The following is a 13,979-nucleotide window of genomic DNA, read 5'->3' as shown; positions in this document are numbered from 1 at the left end:
ATGGTGATACTGATGAAAGCACCTTAATTTAATGACAGCATGTGGGATACAGCTATGTGATGAGTCCTTCATGAGATGTTGTGTGTTGAGTCATTCACACGGTGCATTTTTTCATCTGGTTCTTATAAGAGCTCCACAAGTAAGATGATGATTTGTCCCTGTCAGTGCCAAAATTATGTATGTACCTAACTCTAGTGAGTTGTCTCCTGCAGACCAATTTTTGGTTTAAGTTTCTCAGTCATGAACCTTGAACTCAGGACCTAGCCACTGACAATTACCTGTTGGGATCATGGCTAGTGCCCTTCCACGTGGAACCAAGGACCCCTTGCAACAGAGTGTTAGGGTCTAGGCGTATAGTAGCTAAGGTCTGTCATCCTGCAAACTCAGAAAGCTGAGATCTGACGATCTGGGTTCAAAACTATCCCAGACACAAATGGTCCCAAGAGACTTTTATCTCCTATTCACCATTTAGAAACTTGAAGTGGAAGCCTCGCGCCTGTCATGCAAGCTACTCATGTGGCAGAGAACTGAGGATCACGGGTCCAAAACCAGTCTGGGCAGAAAATTCCTTGAGACGCTTCTCTCCAGTGACCCACCAAAAAACAGAAGGGGTGCTGTAGCTCAAGCAATTGGCTTTAGCTGAAGAGCTCAAGGACAGCACCCAGGCCTAGATTTCAATTCTTCCAACTTCCAAGAAAAGAAGGAAGAAACCTGCAGTGGTGTACTGAGAATGTGTCGTAGGGGTAGAGTGTTTTGCATGTATGAATGCCTGGGTTTGATTCCTTAGTACCACATCACTAGAAAAAAGCCTGAAGTGGCTGTGTGGCTCAATTGGTAGAATGCTATCCTTGTACAGGAGAAACTCAGGTACTGTGCTCAGGTTCTGAGTTCAAGCTCCAGGACAAGTGAATGAACACACATACATGTACACACACACACACACAAACACACACACACACACACACACACAAACACACACACACAGATGCCAGAAGTGAAGCTGTGACACCAAATGGTAAAGCACTGAGCTTCTGTTCTGAGCTCATGGTCAGCACCCAGGTCCTGTGTTCAACCCTGAAACACAGCCACCCAGGGCCCAACTAGGAGAGGTCAAAGGTTTCAAAATCTGATGAGCTTCAACAGCCCTAGATGACAGGAAGCATTGTGATATTACACATGTGCTTAGATTTAGTAAGCTTCCAGAAACCTAGGGAGGCACCATTGCCAATAATGAGTCATTTCATTAGGTTCAGCTACCTAGTTGTCTGCCAGAAGGACCCTTAAATTAATTGTAGCAGATTATTTTAAAACTGGAACATAGTCTAACAAAGACAGGATAAGTGCAGGGAACTTGGACTATCATGGGAGGCGGCACAAATAAAGACTTCCTGTCAAAACAGCACTGGGGAGAGAGATAGCTCGGGGGTACAAAGAGGCCTTTTTCTCCTGGCCTTCAGAGCCAGCCCACACTCCTCCTCACTAATTGGCCTCAATGGAGTTTTTTGTTACGCAGCAGTACAGGAGTGAGGGCTTTTGTCTGCCTGTTCCAACAATGAGGCAGACTTCCTCCAGCAGGCCCCAGTGAGGAGAAAACCTCAGGCTATAAAGGGAGCAGCAAAGGGAGCCCCGGAACATGCACTGTCTTGAAAGCACTTTCTGTGTTATGAAATCATTCTATTCAAAGCAAATTTCCTAGCCGGATGCTTTTCATCATAGGGACTCTGGACCTTCACCGATAGAAATATATGCATACATACATGGGGAGACATAGAGTTACTGGCTTTTTTTTTTGGCTGTTGCGGGGGTTGTACTATGAGCCTAGGCACTGTCCCTGAGCTCCTTTTGCTCAAGGATAGTGTTCTGCCCTTGAGCCATAGCCCCACTCATGGAGATTTTGTATTCCTGTGATCCCTCAGAAATGAGAATGTGGTGGACTTTTCCTGTCCTGGCTGAATTCAAACCGGCATTCCCTACCTCTCAGCCTCCTGAAGAGCTAGGATTACAGGCAGGATCTGCTGACACCTGAATTTCTTTCTTCTCATGTTTTTCTTTCATCGTGACAATCTGAAATCTTCACAGTGTCATTCTAATTGTTTGCATTTCAAAGTAAACTACCCAGGTCTGTAGTTCAAATGCCAGGACTGCCACTTACAAATGGCTGGAGATCTTGAGAAAACCATTCCTATCTATAGGAATGCTTACTGGAATGTTATAAAAGTAACTATTAAATTTGCAGTTATTTCATGATTCTCTTATAGAATGCCACACAAAAACTATTGGATTATGTCTTCCATTCTAGCAAAATGGTATGATTCTCCTAATTAAGGAATACTGACTACTTTTACATTAATGGTTTAATAAGTATTCAACCATGATACGTCATTAAGTGGAAGCATAGTTCAATAACTAATAATTCATAATATATATAATTTAATATTCTTACATTGTCTCTCTCTCATATATAAACCAAACTACACATCTGTCTGTCTATCTATCTATCTATCTATCTATCTATCTATCTATCTATCTATCTATCTATCTATCTATCTATCTATCTGTCTGTCTGTCTGTCTGTCTGTCTGTCTGTCTGTCTGTCTGTCTGTCTGTCTGTCTATCTATCTATCTATCTATCTATCTATCTATCTATCCACCACTGCTATTGCTTCATCGAAGGTCCTCAGAACTGACTGGCAGCTCAGTTTGCCAAAGGCTTTTGTTCTACAACTGACCCATTCATGAATTGGGCATTGTGGGCTGTGAGTTCAAGTCCCAGCATGGCCAAAAGTTTATATGTGGAGTCAGAAGCCAATTTTGACACATTTATTTCCCTTCTTGATGAAAGTCCTGGGTCTCAATATGATGTATAATCCATATGCAAATAAATCCATGTGATAAGATGTAATAAATGAAATAAATGTTATATATGTATTAATACTAAATAAAATAAATAAAAATAAATAAGGGTAACAAATGTCATATGGAGTTAACCCATGTATGTAAATAGATCTCATGTATAACTATTATTTTTAACAGTACTGGGGCTTGAATTCCGTCCCTGGAAACTGGTCTGAAATTCTTGTCTTCCACGATGGTGAGTTTCCCCTTCCCCACAGTGCCAGAGAGTTAATCATACCCTGAGTTGAAATCCCAGGCCTGCCAGAAAAATGGTGCAAATTCCAAGCCTGGGTCTTAATTTTTTTTGCCAAGGATCATGCACTGTCTTGAAAGCACTCTCTGTTCTATGACATCATTCTATTCAAAGCAAATATCTTAGTTGTTTGCCTTTCTTCATAACGACTGCATGTTCACCGATAGAAATACATGCACACATACATAGACACATGGAGTTACTGGCTCTTTTTTATTTTTGGTGCAGGTCCTGAGACTTGAACTATGAGCCTAGACATTGTCCCTGAGATCCGTTTACACAAGGTAGCACTTTATTGTGCCTTAATCCATGATACATCATTAAATTGGGGCATAATTTAATACCTAATAATTATTAGTAATATATTACATTTAATTTAATAATATACAGACATCTCACATTCTATAAATATATTTATATGTCTAAATATGCAGTGGAATATATATATATATATATGTATATATATATATATATATATACATCTCTCTCTAAATATATACATATATATATTTATTTGCAGCAATTTACAAATCTACCTATTTATATATTGACCACTCCTGGGGCTAGAACTCAGGTCCTGGGAACTGCCTCGCAGTGAATTTGTTTGAGACTACTGTGCTTACAATGACACCTTGATTAATTGGGCATTCCATGCGCTGAGTTCAAATCCCAGCAGTGCCGAAGACAATAGGTGAGTAAGAAGCCAATATTGTCCTGTTTTCCTTTTTGTGGAAATATTGTGTCCTAGGTACAATATGTAATATCTATGCAAATACATATATATGATACATATTATACATGTATATAAATATTATTTTTGCCTGTTCTGGGGCTGGAATTCACACCCTGGGAAATGCTCCTGAATGTTTTTCTTCCAGGAGGTTAGTTTCCAAGTCACCCAGAGCAAAATATAATTACCCAGTCCCTGAGTTCAAATCCCAGGTCTGGCAGATAAAATGGCCCAAATTCCTAGCCAGGACCTTAACTTTATTGGTGGTGCAGGCATGGGGCTTGAATTCAGGTCATCACAACTCTGCCTCAGCCTTGATTACCCTAGGCTGGGGTGCAGCTTTTACACCCACAGATGATCCAGGGATCCTAGGACCAGAGTTCAACTCCCAGCTTTGGCAAAAAAAAAAAAAAAAAAAAAAAAAACTAACCAAGATGGAAGAGGAAAAACCAGGAAGTTTTACACAACAGTTTTACCTTTCTTTCCTTAGCACTGTGACCATCTTGAGTCTTAATGACTCGGCTTGAAAATTGTACGAGACCTTGCTCGGCCAAAGGCTGGTGGGCTGTCAGTGAAGCCTGAGCCCAACCCAGAAACCTAGGCCCTGAGTTCGATCCTGGGACTGCCACCTACAGGGTTGAAGTTCCTAGAGAACTCGTTCCTATCTATAGGAACAATAATAGAATGTTTGTAATGTACTAATTAAATTACTAATTAGCTAGTCATTCTAGTATAAGATTGTATGAAATAAATATAAGTCATTGATTAATTTAATTAATACTTTATTAAGTTTCCTACCGTGATTAATTAATGGAGGAATAATTTTAGACTAAATAATTGGTAGTAGTAGAATATATAAAAATAAGATATGGACATCACTTTTTATATAGAATTATACATTAGAATCTACATAAATGTTTATCTGTCTCTCTATAAATTTGTTTATAGATGCATATACATATGTAAACACTCACACACACAAACACACACTTGAATCTACACATCTATCTGTTTATATATTGACCACTCCTAGGGCTTGATCTCAGGTCCTCAAATTTGTCCTACATCTTCATTTGAATCAGACTGGTGTGCTAACATTGACCCATTCATGAAGTTGGCCTTCTAGGACCGAAGTTCAAATCACAGAACTGCCCAAAACTTAATCCTGGTGGAAGAAGCCAATTGTCCCACTTGTTTTCCTTATCAGTGAAAGTGCTGGGTCTAAGGAATGATGTATAATACATAGGCAAATCTGTGTCCTATGTAATAGGATGTAAAAAATGTTATACATGTAATCATACTCTCTAAAATATATAATAAATAAATAAAACACAAAATAAAATGAATAACTACACTAACAGCCATATGCAGTAAGTATGATTATGTAAATATAACTCATGTATTTAAAATGTATATGAATATTATTTTTTTGAGTGCTAGGGCTTGAATTTAGCCCTTGGGATCAGGCCTGAATTTCTTGTCTTCCAGCTCGGTGAGCTTCCTATTCCCCCACAGTGCTGCAGAATTACCAAAACCCTGAGTTCAAATCCCAGGCCTGGCAGAAAAATGGCCTGAATTCCAAGCAAAGGAGCCTCATAATTTTTTAAATATTTTTAATGTATGTCTGTATGTGTGTGTGTATTTTTATTTTGTCAAGGACAGGGCTTGAACTCAGGGCATGGCAACTCTGCCTCAGCTTTGATCACTCTACGCTGGGTTGGAGCCACTGGACACACAGCCAAACCTGGGTCCTCAAAGGCTGACAAGAAAAAAAAAAAACGGCAACATTTTTCTTTTCAAGGTGATCATCCTGGGTCTGAATGACACAGCTGAAAAGTGTTTGCAACCTGGCATTGCTGAAGTCTGGTGGGCTTCCCAGGAAGCCATAGGCCAACACGGCAAAATAGGCTCTGTGTTCGAAGCCCAGTCCTGACCCTTACCAGTGGAAGGAGATGCTAACAGTCTCATTCCTATTCACAGGAATACCGATGGAAATTATGAATGTCAAGGTTGAATTTGTTGTTCCTGAATGATACTACTATTAAATTAGAGACTGATTTTAGGAGGCTGATGGATTTTAATGAATATTTTTTGACACATTAAGAGAATACTATTAATTACATGGATGCAATAGTTTAGGGACAGTGGTTAATATAATTAATAATTCATTAAGTATGAAAACAATAATATTAATTACATGGAGGCAAATACCCAAAAATTGGTAGGAATGCAGCCTATATAGCTAAATAATGTATAGACATCATTGGCACTCTATAAATATCTATATCTATTTGTGTACTACCTTCTGCATGTCAGTCTGTTCTTATTTTGTCATCCCTTGGGACTTAATCTCGGGCGCTGGGAACTGCTTGTCAGCTCCATATGCCCCAGGCTGGTGTGCTGACACTCACCCATTCATGAATTGGGCTTTGTGGCTGTGAGTTCAGATGCCAGCACTCACAAAAATTGAATTGTGCAGTAAGAAGCCCATGGTGACACGTTTTCCTTTTCTGTAAAAGTCCTGGGTGTCAGGTATGAAGTTTCATACATAGGCAAATCTATATCCTATGTAATAAATGCTGTAAATATTCCATGCATAATAGCAGTCAATAAAATAAATTGCAAATGTATAAACCAAAAAAAAATAAAATGAATAACTACACTAAGCACAATTTGGAGTCAACATATGGGGCAGGATGTCAGGGCCTGGGGACCGCCTGGCAGCTGATTTGGCTAGAGGCTGCTGTGCTGGCAGTAACCCATTCATGAAATGAGCCTTTTAGGCCGTGAGTTTAGATTCCAGCACTGCCAAAAATGTAATCTTGGAGTGAGAAGCCGAGTGTGACACATGATTTCCTTTTCTGTGAAAGTGCTCAGTGTTAGGTAGGATGTATAATTTGTGTGCAAATCTATATGCTATGTAATAGGATGTAATAAAGATAAAAAATGTCATAGGTGGAAGAATTGTCACTACAATAAATGATAAACATTGAATTAGTAGTGAATAATTCTAGGATAAAATTAGACACAATAAGTATAGGAAGTACATTAATTTTAATTAATATTTTATTAAGCATTAACAGAATAAAAATTACATGGAGACATAATTAAATACCTAATAATTGGTAGTAACACATGATGCATAATTCAATAATATATAGACATCTGTCTCATTCTATGAAATATTAATTATATGTATGGATATATGTACATATATGATAAACAATACTGATATTGAGTAATTATTAATTGATGCTTTATTAATTGTTAACTGGGACACATCATTAAATGGAGATATAATTTAATACCTAAGAATTGATACTAATATCTATAATTTAATAATATGCAGACATCTCTCTTTTTGTGTCTACAATATTTATATACAGCAATCTCTATCTATTTATACCTTGTTCACTCCTGGAGCTCGGTGGTTCAGTGCTCACCTAAGAATCATGAAGCCCTGTGTTCAATTCCTCAGTGCTACATAAATAGAAAAACAGGAAGATATGTTATCTTTCAACCAATTGAGCACAAATGCTTAAGGACAGTGTATAAGCTCTTACTCAAGCCCCAGGACTGCCACCAAAAAAAAGGTAGGATGTTCTAACTGCAATTATAGAAGGACAGAACTTCAAATACCTCATTACAGAGCAAGCTAGGTGCGTGGTGCTGACAGCTGCCACCTAACCTGACTTAGCCACATGTAAACCACTGCAACCCAGCTCCATGGGTTACCCATGTCATCCTGGCTTATGCCCGTTATCTTAGCTGCTCCGGGTGTTTAAACCCCAGTCCTGGCAGGATGTCTACGAGACTCTTCAAAATGTGGCTCCAAGTCATAGAGCTCTAGCCTTGAGCAAATATTATTAGAATAGTATCCACATGCTTTCAGTTCAAGCCCCATGACTACCTCCCCCAAATAAAAAACCACCCCATTAAACCATTAGATGTGAACTTGTATGGTTTGTGAAATTTTCCTTAAAGAACGGTGATATTGATGAAAGCACCCTAATTTTAATGACAGCTTGTGGAACAGAGCTATGTGCTGAGTCCTTCACAGGGTGCAGTGTGCTGAGTCCTGCATTGGGTGCTAAGTGTTTCACAAGATGCTGTGTGCTGAGTCATGCAAAGAGTGACATGCACTGTGTCCTTCACAGGGTGCATTCTTACATCGTGCCCTTGTAAGGGATCCACAACTGAGATGATTATGCAGACAAGAATATTGAGGCTCAGATATGTTCCCATGGCAAGTACAAAATTATGTATTACTGAAGACTAGTGAGTTGTCTTCTGCGGACAAATGTTTTCCTTTTTTTTCTGTCATGAACCTTGAACTTGGGTTCTAGGTGCTGACCCTTACCTCTAGGGCTCATGGCTAGCACTTCACCACTTGGAACCATGGACCCCCGTGCAGCAGAAGCCATGGCCAAGTGGTCAGTAGCTGGTCTTTCATCCCGCCTTCTCAGGAACCTGAGATCTGAAGATCTGGGTTCCAAAATATCCCAGACACAAAAGGTCCCATGAGACTATTATCTCCAATTCACCACTAAGAACCTGAAGTGGAAGCAGGGTGATTTTCCTCATGATGGTAATCCTAGCTACTCAGGCGAATGAGATCTGAGGATCATGGTTCAAATCAAGTCTGGGCAGGAAAGTCTTTGAGACACTTAGCTCCAATGAACCACCAGAAAACCTGAAGTGGCGCTGTGGCTCAAGTGGTAGAGCACAAGACTTGAGCTGAAGAACTCAAGGAAAGAACCCAGGCCCAGACTTCAACTCCTACAACTGACAACAACAACAACAAAAGACAGAAAACACTCACAAACCTGAGGTAGAGGCCTGGGAAAGTGCATTAGGGATAGAGTGCTTTGCATCTATGAAACCCTGGGCTTGATTTCTCAGGACCATATCATTTGGAAAAACCCTGAAGTGGCTCTGTGGCTCCAGTGGAAGAAGGCTATCCTTCTACAAGAGAAACTAGGTACAGTGCTCAGGTCCTGAGTTCAAGCTCCAGGACTCATGTATGTGTGAGCATGCACACACACCCATACCCCCCACCCCCCCCCCACACAAACACACACACTCACAGACCAGAAGTGATGTTGTTACACAAATTGGTAAAGCACTGGGCTTTTGCACTGTGTTCCTGCTCAGCACATAGGCCTTGTGATCAAAACCTAGCCACCCAGTGCCCAACAAGGAGAGGTCAAAGGTTTCAAAACCTGATGAGCTTCACCAGCCCTAGATGACAGGAAGCTTTGTGATATCCAACATGTGCTTAGATTTCCCAAACCTAGGAGAGGCATCATAGGCCCATCGTTGCTGGCAATGAAACATTTCATTAGCTTCAGTGCCCTAGTTGTCTGCCAGAAGTACTCCTGAATTATATTGAGCACCTTATCTGAACACAAAAACATAGTCTCACAAAGGCAGGATGAGTGCACATAACTTTATCTGCCATGGACAGTGGCACAAATGAAAGCTTCCTTTTAAAACAGAGCACTGGGGAGAGAGATAGCTTGGGGTACAGAGACCCTTTTCTCCTGACCTTCAGAGCACGCCCACACTCATCCTCACTAACTGGCTCAGGTGGAATTGTTTGTTACCCAGCTGTACAGGAGTGAGGCCTTTTGTCTGCCTGTCCACACAATGTGAGAGACTTCTTCCAGCAGGCCTGGGATGCAGAGAAACCCTCAGGTTACATTGGGAACAGTGAGGGGTTCCCTGGAACATGCACTGTCTTGAAAGATGTCGTCTCTGTGTTATGAAATTATTGTATTGAATACAAATTTCCTAGCTTGGTGCCATTCATCATAGCTATTATGGAGCTTCACCTATAGGAATACATCCATACATAGACAATGACATGGAAGTACAGGCTCTTTTTGAGGGGGCAGGTCCTGAGGTTGAACTATGAGCCTAGGCATTGTCCCTGAGCTCCTTTTGCTCAAGGGTAGTACATGAAGCTTGAGTCATAGCCTCAATTCTGGTTTTTTTGTGATCTCTTAGAAGTAACAGTGTCATAGACTTTCCTACACTGGCTGGATTCAAGCTAAGATTCTCTTCATCTCAGCCTCCTAAGGAGGTGGGATTACAATCAGCAGCCACTGACACCTTTCCTTTCTTCTTCATTTTTTAATCTGGACAATCTGACTTCTTAGCAGGGTCATTCCAATGGTTTGAATTTATAAGTAAACTACTCAATGTTTATTATAGTTGCTTTCTCCCCTCATCTTCTTCTCTGGTCACAAGTTTGAGGCCTAACGTGAGAAATGAGTGTCACAGTATTTTGGAGCAAATATTCACAGGATATGCCAGTTCTGTCACTTAGCATTGAGCTGCAGTGAATTTACTGTTTCAGGATGAGAGGACTGAAATCTGGAGTGATCCTCATACTGTCTGCATTGCTCCTTTTGCCTATAAAATGATCTAATCATTATGTGTGTTTTGTGTCTCCAACTTTAAGTATCTAGAACACACTAGAAGCATCTTCCTGTTTCTGTTTTTCTCTAGTACCTCTCGAGATTTAGACTAAGGATTGGTGCGAAAGGGCTCCTCTGCGAATCCCTGAGAAAAGCCACTTAAAGCCTCCTCAGGAGATCGCCATTCAAAGCCAGCTGAGCAGGAAACTCGGTGAGACTCTTATCTACAATAAACCACCAGTGAACCCGAAGTGGAGCAGTGGCCCAGACGGTAGAGCTCCAGCTTTGAGAGAGAAAGCTGAGCAGGACATACAAGCCAGACCATGCAGGAAAGCCTGGGAGTTGATTATGTCCAATTAACGACCAGATAGCTCTTCAATTACTTTCTGTTGGCATGTTGCATGGGCCTAGGTGAGAAGTCTTGCCTCTGTAATCTGATGATACAGGTAACTGGGACCTGAGATCCTAGGACCCATGGGTCCTACAGAAGAGAACTATTTTTTAGGCATCATATCAGCAAAATTTGGGCATAATCAGTAGGAATGCTTCAGAAATATGGAGAAAAACAGTTTGGGACCAGCGAGTTAAAACAATAAACAGAACAGCAGAATAAAATCCCATATAGATTAGAGGAAAACAACACTCATTTTTGGCCATGTGAATTCAGAAAGCCATGTTCACTTAGAAGGTATCACAAGTTTGTACCTAAAATATTGTATTGATATATTTTATATTCTGATATATATTCTAAACCTAATTATTTATATTCTAATTCTATTTATTGGAATAAATATCAATTTATTTGTCAAATTATCAATTAATTCTAGTAAGTTTCATAGTGTGAAATATAAAATGATCACATATAAATGTAAAATACATAACTATATATAATATAATGAAAAGGTTCATGTTTTGCATTGTTCTGTTGTGGTTAGGGTATCAAAGGCAGCTCTGTTTTAAAGTATTATTCCATTATCTCTACCTCAGTGTTTGGTAGAGTTAAACCTAAAGTTTTCCATTTGTAGATTTACAGCCTGGAGTCAAGAGGAAACACTTTTTAAAACATTACCAATTTAGGGAGGTTGAGCTTTTCTTCATGTGTCTATTGGCCATCCTTCTTTCTTCTTCAGAGAAGTTTCTCTTTAGGTCTTTAGTCCATTTATTTATTGGGCAGTTGTTTCTTTGAGTATTTGTTGTTGGGGATTTAATTTTTTGAGTTCCAAGTATATTTTAGATATGAGACCCTTGTCCGATGTATGGCTAATGTAGATCTTCTCCCAATCCGCGTGCTTTCTATTGATCTTGCTAGCTATGTCCTGTGTCATGCAGAAGCTCTGCAACTTTATGCAATCCCATTTCTCCAATCTTTCTGTGATTTGTTGTGTTTCTGGGTCTCTATTCAGAAAATTTAGGCCTGAACCAAGGAGACCTAGGGTTTCTCATATTCCATCCTGTAATGTTGTCAGAGTGTCTGCTTTGACTCCGAGGTCTTTGATCCATTTGGAGTTGATTCTGATGCAGGGTGATAATGCAAATCAAAAAAACATTGAGATACCACCTCACCCCAGTTAGAATGGCAAAATGAAGAACTCTAATAACAACAGATGCTGGAGGGGATGTGGACAGAAGGGAACCTTACTGCATTGTTGGTGGGAGTGTAAACTTGTTCAACCACTTTGGAAAGCAGTATGGAGGTTCTCAAAAAACTTCACATAGAGCTCCCTTATGACCCAGCAATCCCACTTTTGGGCATTTACCCAAATATTTACAAACAAGACCACACTATAGCTACCAGCACACCTATGTTTATTGCAGAATTATTTACCATAGGTAAGATCTGGAACCAACCCAGATGCCCCTCAGTAGATGAATGGATCAAGAAAATGTGGTATATATACACAATGGAATTCCATGCCTCCATTAGGAAAAATGACATTGCCCCATTTGTTAGGAAATGGAAAGGCTTGGAAAAAATTATATTAAGTGAAGTAAGCCAAGCCCAAAGAAACATAGGTCCCATGGTTTCTCTTATTTGCAATATGTAGTATATGTATGAGTCAAGCAGAAAAGGTCAGATAATGTGATGTTAGGAAAATGAACCCTTGGATATGCATTTAAATGTTTTTTTTCTTTCATGCATTTGTTTCTAACGCACTTATAAGATTATCTGTTTGTTGCTTTGTATGTCCCTCCCCCACATTATATCCCCTGCTTTCACTATATTTGCTGTCGGTATAATTTGTAGAGGAGAAGGAAAAAAACAAGTCGTTTAAGATGTCAGTATAATTTGTAGAGGAGAAAGGAAAAAACAAGTCGTTTAAGGATAGTGGTGGACACGTTGCAACAATGAGACGTACAAGTTGTCATGTCAAAAACGAACTTTACAACTTTGGTGGGGGGAGGGTTGGGTGAGGTCGGGGGAGGCTGGGAAGGGATGTGAAGGGTAAACAAAGGAGGAGGCTGCAATGCTTGATAAGAAATGTACTCATTATCTTGGCCATGTAATTGTAACCCCTCTGTACATTATGTTCACAATAAAAATAATAATAAAAATAAAATAATAAAAAACATTACCAATTTTAGGCCTAATAATGAAGAGAAATATATGGACTTCTCTTGTAACTAAGAAAATATTTGGTGATAAAATGGCAGTAGTGTAAGTTCCTGCCTGGTTGGAAGGTAGACAGGCCAAGACATTAGGTAATCATGCATGTGAACAATTTTTCACTTTCTTGGCTTTAGCTACTTTTGAAATGGTAGGTATCATAAACAATCATATTTTGATAAAATGCCTTCTAGTATGAACAGTTCTGGCTGAACTGTTAATCTCTCTATGATCCCTTGTAACTAAGATTAGTTTTGTTCCAGTAATACAATCTATGCTGTCAGAGTAAGATATTCTGGTTGGTCTGTTCCTACATGGAAGAAGGGTAAAGGGTGAGGTAGACATTTGTGCCAATAAGACCTCATTTGGGAAAATTTCAACTGCATATGTTTAGAAGTAGCTCTTAAACAAGGCTTACTTTGAATCCATTGGCTTCACAGAGCTAACACAGTTGGATAAATAAGTACTTGAAAAAGCCGTCTCCTTTGGACTAAGCTATAAATACTTGAAAATATGATCAAATTCTAAATGAAAAAGACTTAAAATAGTCATTGACAAAAAGATTGCAAATGTGAGCAATCAACTGAACAACATATTTTTTTCAACTATTCACAGAATTTTAGGGAAATAAGATTAATAGCATTTTTAGGAACAATAAGGTTTCCTTGTTACAAATAGGCTCCTAAGCATATAAGCCTGTATAAATATTTCATCATTAACTACTTAATTTAACAGGGTACTACATTCTTCAGCAGGTTGTATACCAAAATTACAACAATACAGAGAACAACATGGCACTTGTACAAGGGTGATATGAAAGTTTGTGAAGTATTCAAAATTTTTCATTCTTCAGATGTAAGAAATGAAAAACAGCTATTAAAAAGTTGATTACAAAATTACAAGTGTAACAATACACATAATTCATATAATTAAAAGTTACTTTGACATCAATGTATTCAATTTTCACCTTAGAAAGGCCTTTACATAGCATAACCTTTACACAACTTTTGAAATTAGACAACATTGTCGTTTTATCCCAAAGAAATATAATACTATAAGGACCTACGGGAAAAA

General features: G+C 39.1%; 1 pseudogene; it reads left to right on the top strand.

Moving 5' to 3' along the window:
- Nucleotides 1-13,648: 13,648 nt before the first annotated feature.
- Nucleotides 13,649-13,748, top strand: LOC122119038 (annotated as a pseudogene).
- Nucleotides 13,749-13,979: the final 231 nt, after the last annotated feature.

Source organism: Dipodomys spectabilis, unplaced genomic scaffold (assembly GCF_019054845.1).
Source record: "Dipodomys spectabilis isolate Male_0828 unplaced genomic scaffold, ASM1905484v1 ptg000160l, whole genome shotgun sequence".
Lineage (NCBI taxonomy): Eukaryota > Metazoa > Chordata > Mammalia > Rodentia > Heteromyidae > Dipodomys > Dipodomys spectabilis.
Note: the sequence above shows the minus strand (reverse complement) of the source record. Positions and strands in the feature narration are given on the sequence as shown.